Raw genomic sequence first — 15,966 nt, 5'->3', positions numbered from 1 at the left:
TTGAGAGAGAGGTTTGTTGGCTGGTCAATTCTACCATTTTGGGCACAAGACAATTTCCCTCTGTATTTTCCCTTCTATTTGGCTGGACTCAATAAACTCAAAGCCATAGCTGCCAACTTTTCCCTTTTCTTGCGAGGAAACCTATTTGGAATAAGGGAATTTCCCTTTAATAAAGGGAAAAGTTGACAGCTATGCTCAAAGCCTGAAAGGGACTGCACTGCGCACTTGTTACAAATTCATGTAGGAGAGGGCTGGTGATGGCTAGGAGCCAGGATAGCTCTGCTGCTCTGCCTCCAGCTGTGCTTCTGAATCCCAGTTCCTAGACAGCTCAGGAGGGAAAGGTTTCTTGGGCTCGGATCCTGCTTGTGGACTTCTTCCCATGATGGGCATCTTGTTGGCCACTGGTGAGAACAGGAGGCTGGACAAGATGGACCATTGACCTGATCCAACAGCCTCTTCTTAGGTTATGATCTTAGGCAGGGATAGCTAACCTTGTGGCTGCCAGATGTTCTTGCCAGCAGTGATGGAGCGGCAGTCCAAGAACGTCTGGAAGGCAGCACCCACGTTACTCTCAGGCCAACTTACAATGTAAATCAAGATGTGTGGTATACCTCTAGCAATACAGTGCTCCCTTAGTTCTCAAACTTAATCCGTTCCGGAAGTCCGTTCCAAAAACAAAGCGTTCCAAAACCAGGACGCACTTTCCCGTAGAAAGCAATGCAAAATGGATTAATCCGTTCCAGACTTTTAAAAACAACCCCTGGAAACAGCAAGATAACATGAATTTTACTATCTAACGAGACCATTGATACATAAAATGAAAGCAATCAACAATGTCCTGCAGTCACACAATCAGTAGGTGAACTGGGTTCCACACGGTCACACACCAAAAATGAGAGTAACAAAAATGCAAAATAATTAGCAAAAACAGACAGACCTCAGCGTAATTCTCAAATCAGAACCGTAACACTCAAAACGGAGCATGTTCGACTTCCAAAAAAAGTTCGCAAACCGGAACACTTATTTCCGGGTTTGCAGTGTTTGGGTTCCAAGTTGTTTGAGAATCAAGGCGTTTGAGAAACAAGGTACCAATGTATGGCTATAGCCATAAACTTAAATAATTTTAATTGATTTGCCTTCCTAAAGGAACCCTGGGAATATAACCGCTTTCCATCAGTAAGCCTGAACTATCTCCCCAAAGACCCCTGCCTCTTCTCTGGGTTCCTTGAGGAGCGGCTGGGAGAAGGAAAGCCTGCTTTGTTTGGTCCATATGCATGGTCAATTCTGGCAGACACGGTCCTGCCATTTGGCAGAGTGAAGCCTCTTCCTCAGACAGCAGAAAAGGCAGCAAATTGTTAGTTAATTAATTTGATGGGATTGTGTTATGTACTGAGTTGAATAGGATCCAAACTGCAGCAGTCTGATTGGTCCTAGAACAATAGGATCCAAAAGGCAGCAGTCTGATTGGTCCTAGAACAATGCAGCAGTATGATTGGTTGGCAGGAACCTCCCAATCATGCTCCAGATAGAAGTGAATCCACAACCTGATTGGCTTACAGTAGAATTCCGGAATTAGCCAATCATGTGCAGCCCATTGTGTAAATAATGTATATAAAGCAGATACTTTGAGGGGACTTTCATTCATTCCTCCTCACCACTATGAGCTGAATAAAGAGCATGAAATCATTTTGCGACTCTGAGTATATTTCAGATTGTTTCCCCACTGCCTCAGAAGGGAAGAGGAGCTTGCTGGGCTTTCTGCCTCAGGGCCCAACATAACTTGGCTTGCTTTGGGGGCTCTGATGCACCTCGACTTGGGGAGGGACAACATCTGCTTCTCTGCCTCGGGCAGCAAAATGTCTTGAAGGACCTGGAGATGTTGTAGGACTCCAATTCCCAGAATCCCTGGCTGGGGCTGGTAAAATCCATCCAAATGTGGAGGGCTGGATTAGATTTCTCCCTCCTAGACTGGGAGTAGCAGGAGTGTGATTCTATGCATGTTTACTCAGAAGTAAGTCACACCATACTCGGTTAGACTTACTCCCAGGTCAATGTGTGGAGGATTGCAAGTTAAAGCCCGGCTTATTCTGAATAAAGGGATGCGGGTGGCGCAGTGGGTTAAACCACAGAGCCTAGGACTTGCCGATCAGAAGGTTGGCGGTTCAAATCCCCGCGACGGAGTGAGCTCCTGTTGGTTGGTCCCACCTCCTGCCAACCTAGCAGTTTGAAAGCATACCAGTGCAAGTAGATAAATAGGTACCACTGCAGCAGGAAGGTAAACGGCATTTCCGTGTGCTGCTCTGATTCGCCAGAAGCGGCTTAGTCATGCTGGCCAAATGACCCGGAAGCTGTATGCCGGCTCCCTCGGCCAAGAAGGCAAGATGAGCGCCACAACCCCAGAGTCGGCCATGAGTGGACCTAATGGTCAGGGGTCCCTTTACCTTCCTTTATTCTGAATAAATATAATTCATTCAAGGGCAGCAATCCAGATAACCAATGCCACTTTTTCAAAATACATGCATTTCCCCCCTCTACTGTTTTTGGATAAATGCAAAAATGAGGGGACCTGTAACTTTTGCTGAGGGACGCAACACCATGTCCCCAGGACTCCTGCAATCTGAGCACTGTTTATATTTCTTTCAGATAATTAGGACTGCCAACCACATTTTTTTTTTAAAAAAAAAATGATTAACTGTCTTACTTTAAAACTTATTCCCCTAATTAACAGCTTAAAAATAAATGCCACGGTGTCACGGACTGGGCAGTGTTTTCTAGTTAACCTTAACACTAATGCGCAGCATCATAACACATTGAGGGACTGTTCTTTCCTCAGTTAACCCCCCCCCCGAAATACACACTGCCTTGATCAAGAGAGAACAGCATCTTGATCTGTCAAGAGAGGCCTGTTCGCACTCCTAAACTCTTAACACACACATACAAATTGTTGTTGTTGTTCAGTCGTTTAGTCGTGTCTGACCTTCGTGACCCCCTGGACCAGAGCACGCCAGGCCCTCCTGTCTTCCACTGCCTCCTGCAGTTTGGTCAAACTCATGCTGGTAGCTTCCAGAACACTGTCCAACCATCTCGTCCTCTGTCATCCCCTTCTCCTTGTGCCCTGCATCTTTCCCAACATCAGGGTCTTTTCCAGGGAGTCTTCTCTTCTCATGAGGTGGCCAAAGTCTTGGAGCCTCAGCTTCACGATCTGTCCTTCCGGTGAGCACTCGGGGCTGATTTCCTTAAGAATGGATAGGTTTGATCTTCTTGCAGTCCATGGGACTCTCAAGAGTCTCCTCCAGCACCAGAATTCAAAAGCATCCATTCTTCGGCGATCAGCCTTCTTTGTGGTCCAGCTCTCACTTCCATACATCACTACTGGGAAAACTAGAGCTTTAACTACATGGGCCTTTGTTGGCAAGGTGATGTCTCTGCTTTTTAAGATGCTATCTAGGTTTGTCATTGCTTTCCTCCCAAAGCATACAAATTAAGTAAACACATTTTTGGTTCATTAGCAGTGGAATCTTACACCCATTCACCTGGGAGCGAGCCCCACTTAACGGCACTTCTGAGTAAGGGTGCTGTCATTAATCTGACTGCCAAGGGGTGTGGTGGAGTCTCCTTCTTTGGAGGTCTTTAAGCAGAGGCTTGACAACCATATGTCAGGAGTGCTCTGATGGTGTTTCCTGCTTGGCAGGGGGTTGGACTCGATGGCCCTTGTGGTCTCTTCCAACTCTGATTCTATGTTTCTATGACTTTGCTAAACTAGGAGAAGTGCAGGGAACTGAAGCTCTGACCCTAACCCCAACTTCTGTGGCATCTGAGATCTCATCCAGGTATTTCCCATGCGTTCAAACCTCTCCAACAGGACTAGAAACTTGGGGGGGGGGGGTTAAACAAGGAAATGAAACCTGAGATTTCAAGACAGCAGGATTTGGCACACAGCACAACGTCTTCTGTGACTTTTTAGTGCAATTGCGTGCCAGAGCATCTGGACATCCCATCGCCTCCCGATGTGAGACGTAGGTGTGCAGAGTCATATCCCCATTAGATTTGAAATCCTGTTGTGGATGCACTTCAGCACTTATTATCTCGGAGTGCGGTGTGCACATTTGAAGACTGGGCCACTGCCATTTTGTAGAGACCCAGGACGTCCCAAAATCCCACCTGGGAACCCCCATTCCTTCCCTGCAAAGTGACCGGACGGTCCAGTGCATCTCTTGTTTCAGAACCAGCGGTAATACACCCCTTCAGATAACTCTCCCCGCCCTGCCGGTTCCTCCCCGATAATCCTGCTCGCTGTGTGGTCCTCCCTGTACTACCCAAGATTATGGGAAAGCAATAATGTAAGTTATGTTAATGCTCTGCTTACACATAACTCATCCATCACTGTCTTCCAGCGGGCTTTCTGTTACATAACATAGCTGCGCATTTCCATTAGCATCAATCTGCCAAACAATATAGCGCGCACGTGCGCAGGGAGATTACCTTAAAGGGACACCAGCTTGTCCTTGAGGTCCTCAAGTCCCACTTCCTGATGGAAACCTGGCAGCCGGCAGTTGTGGCCAAGGGGGGGGGGTCCCTCTCCTGGGGTGGGGGAGGGGACAGGATGGATGGAGAAACCCAAAGGGGGAGAGCAACTCTTCGCTCCTGCTAGCTATGAAGAAGAAGAAGAAGAAGAAGAAGAAGAAGAAGAAGAAGAAGAAGAAGAAGAAGAAGAAGAAGAAGAAGAAGAATAATTTATTATTTATACCCCGCGCATCTGGCTGAGTTTTCCCAGCCACTCTGGGCGGCTCCCAATCAAGTGTTAAAAATACAGCATTAAATATTAAAAACTTCCCTAAACAGGGCTGCCTTCAGATGTCTTCTAAAAGTCAGATAGTTGTTTATTTCCTTGACATCTGATGGGAGGGTGTTCCACAGGGCGGGTGCCACCACCGAGAAGGCCCTCTGCCTGGTTCCCTGCAACCTCACTTCTCGAAATGAGGGAACCGCCAGAAGGCCCTCGGTGCTGGATCTCAGTGTCCGGGCTGAATGATGGGGGTGGAGACGCTCCTTCAGGTATACTGGACCGAGGCCGTTTAAGGCTTTAAAGGTCAGCACGAACACTTGGAATTGTGCTCGGAAGAAGAAGACGGGCCTGCTGGATAAGGCCAAAGGGGGCTGCATCCAGTCCAGCACCCTCTTCTCCCAGTGGCCAAGCAGAAGCTTGTAGGAAGCCCCCATGGCTGTGCGTCACCGTGAGCTGCTTGGAAGAAGGACCAGATTCAAAGTCTCACCATTGTAGGATCTATTTTTTTTATGAATAATATTTTATTAAAATTTTCACATAGAAAAAAGAAAAAGAATAATACAAAAATACAAAAATAAAAAGAAAACAAGTAAAAACAATTCCATTTTCATAATATTACTTACATTCGCTTGTTTCCCAGACTTCCCCACACCTCCCCTCTCTGTATTCCAATTCGAATATTTAATCAGCAAATCCCTTCCCTCTGTCTTATCCTTGTCTTTATCTTAGTGTATTATATCTTAAATTCTTCATCTTTTTAACCTTGGAATTTTCCATACTCCTTCACCACATTATTACTAATAACCCTTTAACCTCCATCCAGCATCATTCTAACATTCATTAATTTTATGATATTTCTGTAAATAGTCTTTAAATTTCTTCCAATCTTCCTCCACCGTCTCTTCTCCCTGGTCTCTGATTCTGCCGGTCATTTCAGCCAGTTCCATGTAGTCGATTACTTTCATCTGCCATTCTTCCAGAGTGGGTAGTTCTTGTGTCTTCCAATACTTTGCGATGAGTATTCTTGCTGCTTCACCACTGTAGGATCTATGTCCCCCTAGAAAGGATTGTGTTTGCTTGGATGAGAGATGATGACACCTGAAGGCAGCCCTGTTTAGGGAAGCTTTTAATATTTGATGCATTATTGTATTTTAATATTTTGCTGGAAGCAGGCCAGAGTAGCCGGGGAAACCCAGCCAGGTGGGCAGGGTATAAATAATAAATTATTATTATTATTATTATTATTATTATTATTATTATTATTATTATTTTCTCTCTGTGGGATCATGAGCACCAATAGCGCATGGACATTTTCACTCCATGATGAAGTTCTGACATGATGGATAATACAAAAAGGTAAAGGATCCCTGGACGGTTTAGGCGACTCTGTGGTTGCAGCACTCATCTCCGCTTTCAGGCCAAAGGAGTCAGCGTTTGTCCACAGACAGCTTTCCAAGTCATGTGTCCAGCATGACTAAACCACTTCTGGTGCAACTGGATACTCTGACGGAAGCCAGAGTGCATGGAAACGCCGTTTACCTTCCCGCCAGAGTGGTTCCTATTTATCTACTTGCACTGGTGTGCTTTCGAACTGCTAGGTTGGCAGGAGCAGGGACAGAGAAATGGGAGCTCACCCCGATGGGGAGATTTGAACCGCCGACCTTCCGATCGGCAAGCCCAAGAGGCTCAGTGGTTTAGACCACAGCGCCACCCACGTCCCTTAAGAACGTTAAGATGAGCTTGCTGGATCGGGCCAACGGCCCTTCTTGTCCAGCATCCTGTTCTCACAGTGGCCAACCAGACGCCTATGGGACCAGGATTCAAGCACAGAGCCCTCTCCCCACCTGTGGCTTCCAGCAAGTGGTATTCAGAAGCAAGGCTGCTTCTGAACAACAACAACAACAACAACAACAACAATAATAATAATAATAATAATAATAATAATATTTTATTTATATCCCACCCTCCTCAGCTGAAGCCAGGCTCAGAGCATCTAACAACAATCAAAGTAACAGTTTACATAAAATCACAGTCAATTAATTAAGATACATTCTAAAATCAATTCAGAATCAAATTAATGGCAACCATTGGGCTAGAGTTCTATGAGGATTACCGAAGGAGAGAGGGGGTCAGACTGTGGCTTGGCCAAAGGCCTGGTGGAACAGCTCTGTCTTGCAGGCCCTGCAGAAAGATGTCAAGTCCCTCAGGGTCCTGGTCTCTTGTGACAGAGCGTTCCACCAAGTCAGGGCCAGTACTGAAAAGGCCCTGGCCCTAGTTGAGACCAATCTAACCACCTTGTGAATTGACACCTCCAAAGTGTTGTCATTTGTGGACCATAAGGTCCTCCGTGGGGCATACCTGGAGAGGCGGTTCTGTAGGTACGAGGGTGTGATGGCCTCGGATTCAGACTCGGAGGCTCAACCTGAGGGATCCCAGCCTGCACAGGAGTCCCCACCTCCAGAACCAGCTGAGCTGGGGCTGGGGCTTGAGCCTGAAGGGTCCTCACCTGTGCTGGATCCTCAGGTGCAGGCACCAGCTGAGTCTTCTCTGGCTCCTGAGGGGGTGGAGGACCCATTGCCTGCAGGTGTTCCACTCAGCCCCGTCAGAGGAAGCGGAGGTTGCCTCTGGGTCTGGTAACCCTCCAGCCTCTCCTGAGCTGCGGAGGCTCAGGGCAGAGAGGTGGAGGGAACTAAGTTCCCGCAGGGGGAGTGCTCACCTCCAGGCCAGGAGAGGAGAGTCACCTGTGGACTGGGGCCGCACTATGCCTCGGGGCAGATAAAAGCCAGCCAGCCCCAGGTTGCGGGAGCAACATGGTTGGTAGCCTGTTCCTGCCCTCACCCTGTCCTGCTCTTCTGCCAGAGTTCCTGACCTCACCCGACTCCCTGCCTTGGACCCAGCTTCAGCTTTGACGGACAGCCTCCATACCGCACCCTCAACTTCGGACTGGACTCGGACCTCGCCGTACGGTTAACCCTCGGGACCAGCACAGAGGGTCCTAGGCCACATAGGGCTTTAAAGGTTAATACCAGCACCTTAAACCTGACCCTGTACTCCACCGGGAGCCAGTGCAGCAGGTATAGCACTGGGTGAATGTGATCCCACAGCAAGGACCCCATAAGGAGTCTCGCCGCGGCAATCTGCACCCGCTGGAGTCTCTGGGTCAGCTTCAAGGGCAGTCCCGCATAGAGCGAGTTACAATAATCCAGTCTGGAGGTGACCGTCGCGTGGATCACAGTGGCGAGGTCCGGGCGAGAGAGGTAAGGAGCCAACTGCTTAGCTTGGCGGAGATGAAAAATGTGGAGGCACAACACATCCATCCTGGCTCATAGCCATTGAAATCTTTCTCCTTGAATTTCCCCCATCCTCTTTGGAAGCATCTGAGTTGTAGGCCATCCCTGTTTCCTGTGGCAGTGAGTTCCATAGTGTAAAAATGCACTGCACAAAGATGTACCTATCCCGAATCTTCCAGCATTCTGCTTCCTTAGTTTTCCCTCTCTATAGCTGGGCTGGGCTGGGCCTCTCCTCCCAAGCACCCCAGCCACAAAGGTGTCCTATTTTTGGCAAGGTAAAGGTAAACAAGGAAATGATGTGCAGAGTCCTTGGAAAAAGCAAATACTGAACGGGTTGTGTGCCAGGAGGGGAGAGTGGCAGTGTGTGTGGGTGTGTTTGCAGAATGAGTTGATAAATCAACGTGAGCTGACAGTTTGGGGAAAAGAGCTATTAATAGCACAGTTGTCCTCTGGCATTACATGATCACCCTGTCCGTTCTCTTGGGATCTGCCAGCAGCAGCAGCTAGCTGACAGCATGGGGAATAATGCTCCATGCTCTGCTAACTTCCAGATTGGATTATTGCAATGCGCTCTCTGTGGGGCTGCCCTTGAAGATGGCTCGGAAATGTCAGCTGGTCCAAATTACAGTGTTCAGATTGCTGGCTGGGGTTGCTTGCAGATGATACTCAGCTCTACCTCTCTTTCAAATCGGAACCAGTGAAGGTCCTGTGTGAGTGTCTGGAGGCAGTTGGAGGATGGACGGCGGCTAACAGATTGAGGTTGAATCCTGACAAGACAGAAATACTGTCTTTGGGGGACAGGGGGCGGGTGGGTATGGGGGACTCCCGGGCCTGAATGGGGCAACTGTGCCCCCGAAGGACCAGGTGCGCAGCCTGGGAGTCATTTTGGACTCGGAGCTGTCCATGGAGGCGCAGGTCAGTTCTGTGTCCAGGGCAGCTGTCTACCAGCTCCATCTGGTATGCAGGATGAGACCCTCCCTGCCAGCGGACTGTCTCGCCAGAGTGGTGCATGCTCTGGTTATCTCCCTCTTGGACTACTGCAATGCGCTCAATGTGGGGCTACCTTTGAAGGTGACCCGGAAACTACAACTAATCCAGAATGCAGTAGCTAGATGGGTGACTGGGAGTGGCCGCAGGGACCATATTACACTACTCCTTTAAAGACCTACATTGGCACCTAGTACGTTTCCGAGCACAATTCAAAGTGTTGGTGCTGACCTTTAAAGCCCTAAACAGCCTCAGTCCAGTATACCTGAAGGAGCATCTCCACCCCCATCATTCAGCCTGGACACTGAGGTCCAGTGCTGAGGGCCTTCTGGCAGTTCCCTCCCTGAGAGAAGTGAGGTTACAGGGAACCCGGCAGAGGGCCTTCTCGGTGGTGGCACCCACCCTGTGGAACACCCTCTTGTCAGATGTAAAGGAAATAAACAACTATCTGTCTTTTAGAAGACATCTGAAGGCAGCCCTGTTTAGGGAAGTTTTAAATGTTTGATGTTGTATGGTGTTTTTAATATTCTGTTGGGAGCCGCCCAGAGTGGCTGGGGCAACTAGCCAGTTTGGCGGGGTAATCATCATCATCATCATCATCATCATCATCTCCCACAACCTCCGTTTTAAAACAGCTTGCCTTGGTTGCCAGTTCATTTCTGGGCCCAATTTAAGCTGTTCACATTAGTGCTCAAAGCCCTAAATGAGTTCTGCTGTATAAGACCTTTATCCCACCTAGTACTGAATCCTGTTCTCAAAGTGGCCAGCCAGATACCCCAATGGCAGACCTGCAAGCAGTTTAACCATGTGCTGTGTGGAGAGGCATATTTCTGTGGCTGCATCTCCTTGCTTAACTAGGGTAGCTCAGTCGGTAGAGATTGAGCCTCTTAATCCCCGGGTCGTGGGTTCGAGTCTCACGGTAGGCAAAAGATTCCTGCATTGCAGGGGGTTGGACTAGATGACCCTCATGGTCCCTTCCATCTCTACACTTCTCTGATTCGACGAAGCACTGGCTATGACGTGATAAAGAAAGGTTGTGTTTGAAGGCTCGACTTGGGTTTATCCACATCTCTGTTTCCCTCGCCACTTTCTCCCAGGTAAGTGCAATCTTTAGCACTGAACAGGAAACAAAGGGCAATCGGGTTTGGACTGCTGTTTGTTCCAATTTAGCACTAAAGAGCAGGTTTTCTGGGGGAAAGTGGCGAAGCAAAGGCAGAACCTCTCAGAGCCATGCTTACTAGTTGCAGGACAAGCAGAAGTGTGGACAAACCCCATGTCTTGTTTTCTTCTTGAACCCCATGCCAGGAAATGGAGCAGCGGTGTTTAACTTGTGGTTAGGGAATGCAAAGCTACAAGGGTAACTATCTCATTTTATGTTCACCCCTTACTCCCGAGCAAATTTAATTAAGAGTCACCCAAATTATTTCCATGAAAGAATTTCATTTGTCAATGCCATGGCGCGCCTTAACACTTGCAAGCTGTGAAGTTTTCAGCGGGTGCAGGAATCTGCTTAGTTTTAAGTAAAACCATTCATTCCCATTCTTGTGCCCCAGTGACAGGATGCTACCCCTTAGGGGGAATAATCCCTCTGTATGAAATGTCACAAAAAAGGAATTTGCATTGGCCCCAGCAGGTCTCTAAATGAATACAATGTGGATGGGAAATAAGCGTTCATATCTATGGCTCCCCCCCCCTCCCTTCTTGAGGACTGGCCTCATGATAAGTTACTGTGCAAGCAGCAGAGGCTATTACTTTCATTTTAACCCACTCACAGAATCACTGACTGGGTCCCTCATGCCATTTACAGTGGTACCTCGGGTTACATACGCTTCAGGTTACAGACTCCGCTAACCCAGAAATAGTACCTTGGCTTAAGAACTTTGCTTCAGGATGAGAACAGAAATAGTGCTCTGGCGGCGCAGCATCAGCAGGAGGCCCCTTTAGCTAAAATGGTGCTTCAGGTTAAGAACAGTTTCAGGTTAAGAACGGACCTCCGGAATGAATTAAGTTCTTAACCCAAGGTACCACAATATTTTAAAATATTTATAAGCTGTCTTGCTGAGCAAAACTCAAAGCAGCTTACACGACGGCCATTTAAAATTACAGCTTCAATGATAATTAAAAGATTTGAAAAACAATTTCTACAAGGCACCCACAGCATTAATAAACCAGTTAAAAAAACCCCCACAAACCCGCATGCAGCTCAAAATTTAAAGGGCAATTTCAGTGGAGTCACTAGCTACAAGAAGCACCAAAACAAAAGTTGGATTCTACTTCCTATCATTTTAAACCAACCACCGTTTGCCAGGTCTCCTGAAGCTGCAACCATTGGCATTGCTGGCTGGGGCACCCAGAGATCACCGTATAGGCTACTTGTGATCTAGGCAGGGTAAGGAATTGAAGTTCTTCTATGGGCTTCTACGGCTGGAGAGAGGCAATGGGAGGTTTCAAATGTCATGCTCAACCCATAGTTTATTGTGAATGCAAAAGCTTTGGGTTCTGCCCTCCCCAAACCCCTCTTTGCCAGCACACTAGTGAGGAGGTTGGAAGCATCTATTTTAAATGCATCTGCTTGTACCAAGGAAGTGTGGTTTATCGTTTCCTTCACACATGCTGAGATAAAATGGTGGTTTTTAGCCTGGCATAGTCAGATAAATCATAGTTAGAACTAATCACAGTGACCGGATCAGGAGAACCAACAAACTGTGGTTGGTTTAAACCAGTGCTTTTTTCTGGGTGGATGCCGGGGTACGCATACCCATAAATATTTTGTGAATCTTGGTGCTTTAGTCCATTTACTGTATTTATTTCCCCCAATTTGAACTATAAAATGGTGATTTTCTTGAGTCAAAATGAGAGTACCCCTAAACATTTTTAAGGGGAAAGAGCACTGGTTTAAACTGGAAGCTGATGTGGTGAAGAAGAGGGAGGGGATAGCAGGCTCATGCAAACATCCGAACCAAGTCAATACTTCCAACCCCTGAGCAAGACTAGAAAGTAGGATTCCAATTTGGCCTTGACATTGACCCCTTGACCTGGTCTCCCCACACGGGGCAGCTACAAGCTGTCATTCAAATTTCCCAAAACACCCCAGAATGGCACTATGCTGGGCGCACTGGAGCATTGTGGGAAAATCTTAAACGATGTCTCAGTGCTGTTGGCCATTGCAATCAGGTAGGTCCATAGCCAGGAAGCAGGACTTATCTCTTCACACCTGGAGCAATCTCTGCTGGGGCAGTTAACCAGAAAATGTGGACCTCCGTGATGTTGTTAGACTACGACTCCTGCCAGCGTCATTGCTGCCCATTGGGCGCTCTGTCCTACCGAGGCTGCTGGGAGTTGGAGTCTAACAGCATTGCTCACTCAGCGCGCTCGTTTGGTGTTCCCCAGACTCTCGCTTGGCGCCCTCCAGAGCTTGGTGCCCAGGCACCCTGCACCACTAGCTTCACTGGGTAAGACGGGCCTGAACGTATGCATGGCCAAGAGAAAGTGGACAGAAGGGGGGAAATCCCCCTCTCTCCTAACAGTAGAACTCACGGGCGTACAATGGAGCTGAATGTTGGAAGATTCAGGACAGAGAAGAGAAAGTCTTTCAGAAGCAAGAAGAAATTCCGACAAAAGAAGGATGGCAGATAAAATTAATGGACTATGCAGAATTAGATAAAATGACAGGAAGGATTCGAAACCTGTGGGACCAGAGATTCACAGAAGATTGGAGGAAATATATGAATTATTTGAAGAGCAACTGTAATCAACAAATTACGCTAGTAGGACTACAAGAAATTTTGTAAGGAGAAATATACGAAGTGTTACAAAGTAGAAAAAGATAGAGATATTGGTTATAAGATTTAAATGTAATAGTGAAAGTAAGAAATGTACCTATATTAAGGGAATAGTTTGGAAAATTTTCAGATGTGATTGATGGAAGTAGAAAAACCTGTATAAGATGTAAAAGTATGTTGAATTAATGTTGAAAATGATATATTAAAAACTAATTTTTTTTAAGGGAATAGAAAGTCTTTCTTCATGCAGTGCATATGTTAATCTATGGAACTCCTTCCTGAAGGAGGCAGAGATGGGCGGGCACCAAATTGGATGGTTTTAGAAGAGGATTAGACAAATCCACGGAGGAGGAGAGGGGTTATCGATGGCTACTAGTCAGGATGGCTGTGTTCTGACTCTGCAGCTGAAGAGAACGATGCTTCTGAAATCACAGGAGATAAGAGTGCCCTTGCGCTCGGGTCATGCTTGCTGGTTTCCGCCAGGCGTTGGGTTGGCCACCACTTTCTTGTGACCTGATTTGCAGAAATCAAAATAAGAGCTTGTCCTTGGAGCACCCAGACAGAGGCAAGTCGGGTGCCCTGCTCCCCTGACGTTACACCCGTGGCTTTCCTTTCTGTGTGTGGCCCCATCAGCCATGATGCACTTGTAGCCAAATCATAATAGCGGGAGATGCACATGTACAAAAACCCATGCGCAGAGAGAGAGAGAGAGAGAGAGAGAGAGAGAGAGAGAGAGAGGAGGGAACTCACAATGCAGCTCTATAATTAAATCTCTCCCATTTCCCTTCCCGGAGAGCCCTTTCCTTTTTGACACAAACAGTTGTTATGACATCAAATTCCAGGTTGCTCTGAGGAGGACTTTAGAGCAGCTGTCTGTTGCTGCCTCTCCGTGTTGTCAAGGAAATCGCGGCGGAAGGCGGGTGCTGAGGTCTCAAGAGCTTTGTTTGATGAGAAATGGTGGGGAGGCGAATTGGGGCTGGGGTGAGGGAACGGGGCTTTTGGCCGCCAAAGGAGGGGGGTGGGGGAGCCAAGAAAACAAACCAATCCCGATTCTTTTTCTTCTTCTGATTCTCTGGTTGCCGGAATTTGTCTTTGGTAAAGTGCAAAGTTTGCCTTGCTTGTCCAAATATTTGTGCCTGTCTCATTTTCCAGCATTTATGTGCTGGGTTTCTTCTGTCGTGGAACATGAGGTATCAGGCCAAGGATTGGGGCCCAACCAGTCTCCCACCCCGGCCAAAGACCTGTTCAGTACCCACCAAGGTGTGGGACCCTCATATACACACATATCAAATCAAATCTTTATTACAGTCATGGACCAGCATTAAGGAGGGGTACAGTCATTTAAAATCTGAAAAACGATTTGAAAAACTAAAAATAATTAAAAGTCTATAAAAATCTATAAAAATCTAAAGGAAGCTTGTTGTTGTTGTTGTTGTTTAATCGTTTAGTCGTGTCCGACTCTTCGTGACCCCATGGACCAGAGCACGCCAGGCCCTCCTGTCTTCCACTGCCTCACGCAGTTTGGTCAAACTCATGTTTGTAGCTTTGAGAACACTGTCCCACCATCTCGTCCTCTGTCGTCCCCTTCTCCTTGTGCCCTCCATCTTTCCCAACAGAAGTAAGTCACACCATACTCGGTTGGACTTACTCCCAGGTCAATGTGTGTAGGATTGCAAGTTAAAGCCTGGCTTATTCTGAATAAAGGGATGTGGGTGGGCTGTGGGTTAAACCACTGAGCCTAGGGCTTGCCAATCAGAAGGTCGGTGGTTTGAATCCCCGCGACGGGGTGAGCTCCCGTTGCTCGGTCCCTGCTCCTACCAACCTAGCAGTTTGAAAGCACGTCAAAGTGCAAGTAGATAAATAGGTACCACTGCAGCGGGAAGGTAAATGTCATTTCCGTGCGCTGCTCTGGTTCGCCAGAAGCGGCTTAGTCATGCTGGCCACATGACCCGGAAGCTGTACGCCGGCTCCCTCGGCCAAGAAAGCGAGATGAGCGCCACAACCCCAGAGTCGGCCATGACTGGACCTAATGGTCAGGGGTCCCTTTACCTTCCTTTATTCTGAATAAATATAATTCATTCAAGGGCAGCAATCCAGATAACCAATGCCACTTTTTCAAAACACATGCATTTCCCCCCTCTACTGTTTTTGGATAAATGCAAAAATGAGGGGACCTGTAACTTTTGCTGAGGGACACAACACCATGTCCCCAGGACTCCTGCAATCTGAGCACTGTTTATATTTCTTTCAGATAATTAGGACTGCCAACCACTTTTTTTAAAAAAAGAATTGATTAACTGTCTTACTTTAAAACTTATTCCCCTAATTTACAGCTTAAAAATAAATGCCACGGTGTCACGGACTGGGCAGTGTTTTCTAGTTAATCTTAACACTAATGCACAGCATCATAACACATTGAGGGACTGTTCTTTCCTCAGTTAGCTCCCCCCCCCCCCCGAAATACACAGTGCCTTGATCAAGAGAGAACAGCATCTTGATCTGTCAAGAGAGGCCTGTTCACACTCCTAAACTCTTAACACACACATACGAATTGTTGTTGTCCAGTCGTTTAGTTGTGTCCGCCTCTTCATGACCCCCTGGACCAGAGCACGCCAGGCACTCCTGTCTTCCACTGCCTCCCGCAGTTTGGTCAAACTCATGTCCGTAGCTTCCAGAACACTGTCCCACCATCTCGTCCTCTGTCATCCCCTTCTCCTTGTGCCCTCCATCTTTCCCAACATCAGGGTCTTTTCCAGGGAGTCTTCTCTTCTCATGAGGTGGCCAAAGTATTGGAGCCTCAGCTTCAGGATCTGTCCTTCCCGTGAGCACTCAGGGCTGATTTCCTTCAGAATGGAGAGGTTTGATCTTCTTGCAGTCCATGGGACTCTCAAGATCTCCTCCAGCACCAGAATTCAAAAGCATCCATTCTTTGGCGATCAGCCTTCTTTATGGTCCAGCTCTCACTTGACGGAAGCTAGAAAGTCCAAAAGAAGGGTTAGGAACATTAGACGTGAGTGGCAGATCATAAGAGGTTAGTACATATAAGACTATAGCTATCAATCTACAGAGCACTCTGATATGAGTGCTCATTAAATCTAGTTTGTGGCACAGGTCGTCTGAC

Source organism: Podarcis tiliguerta (assembly GCF_965153285.1).
Source record: "Podarcis tiliguerta genome assembly, chromosome: 14".
NCBI lineage: Eukaryota > Metazoa > Chordata > Lepidosauria > Squamata > Lacertidae > Podarcis > Podarcis tiliguerta.
Note: the sequence above shows the minus strand (reverse complement) of the source record.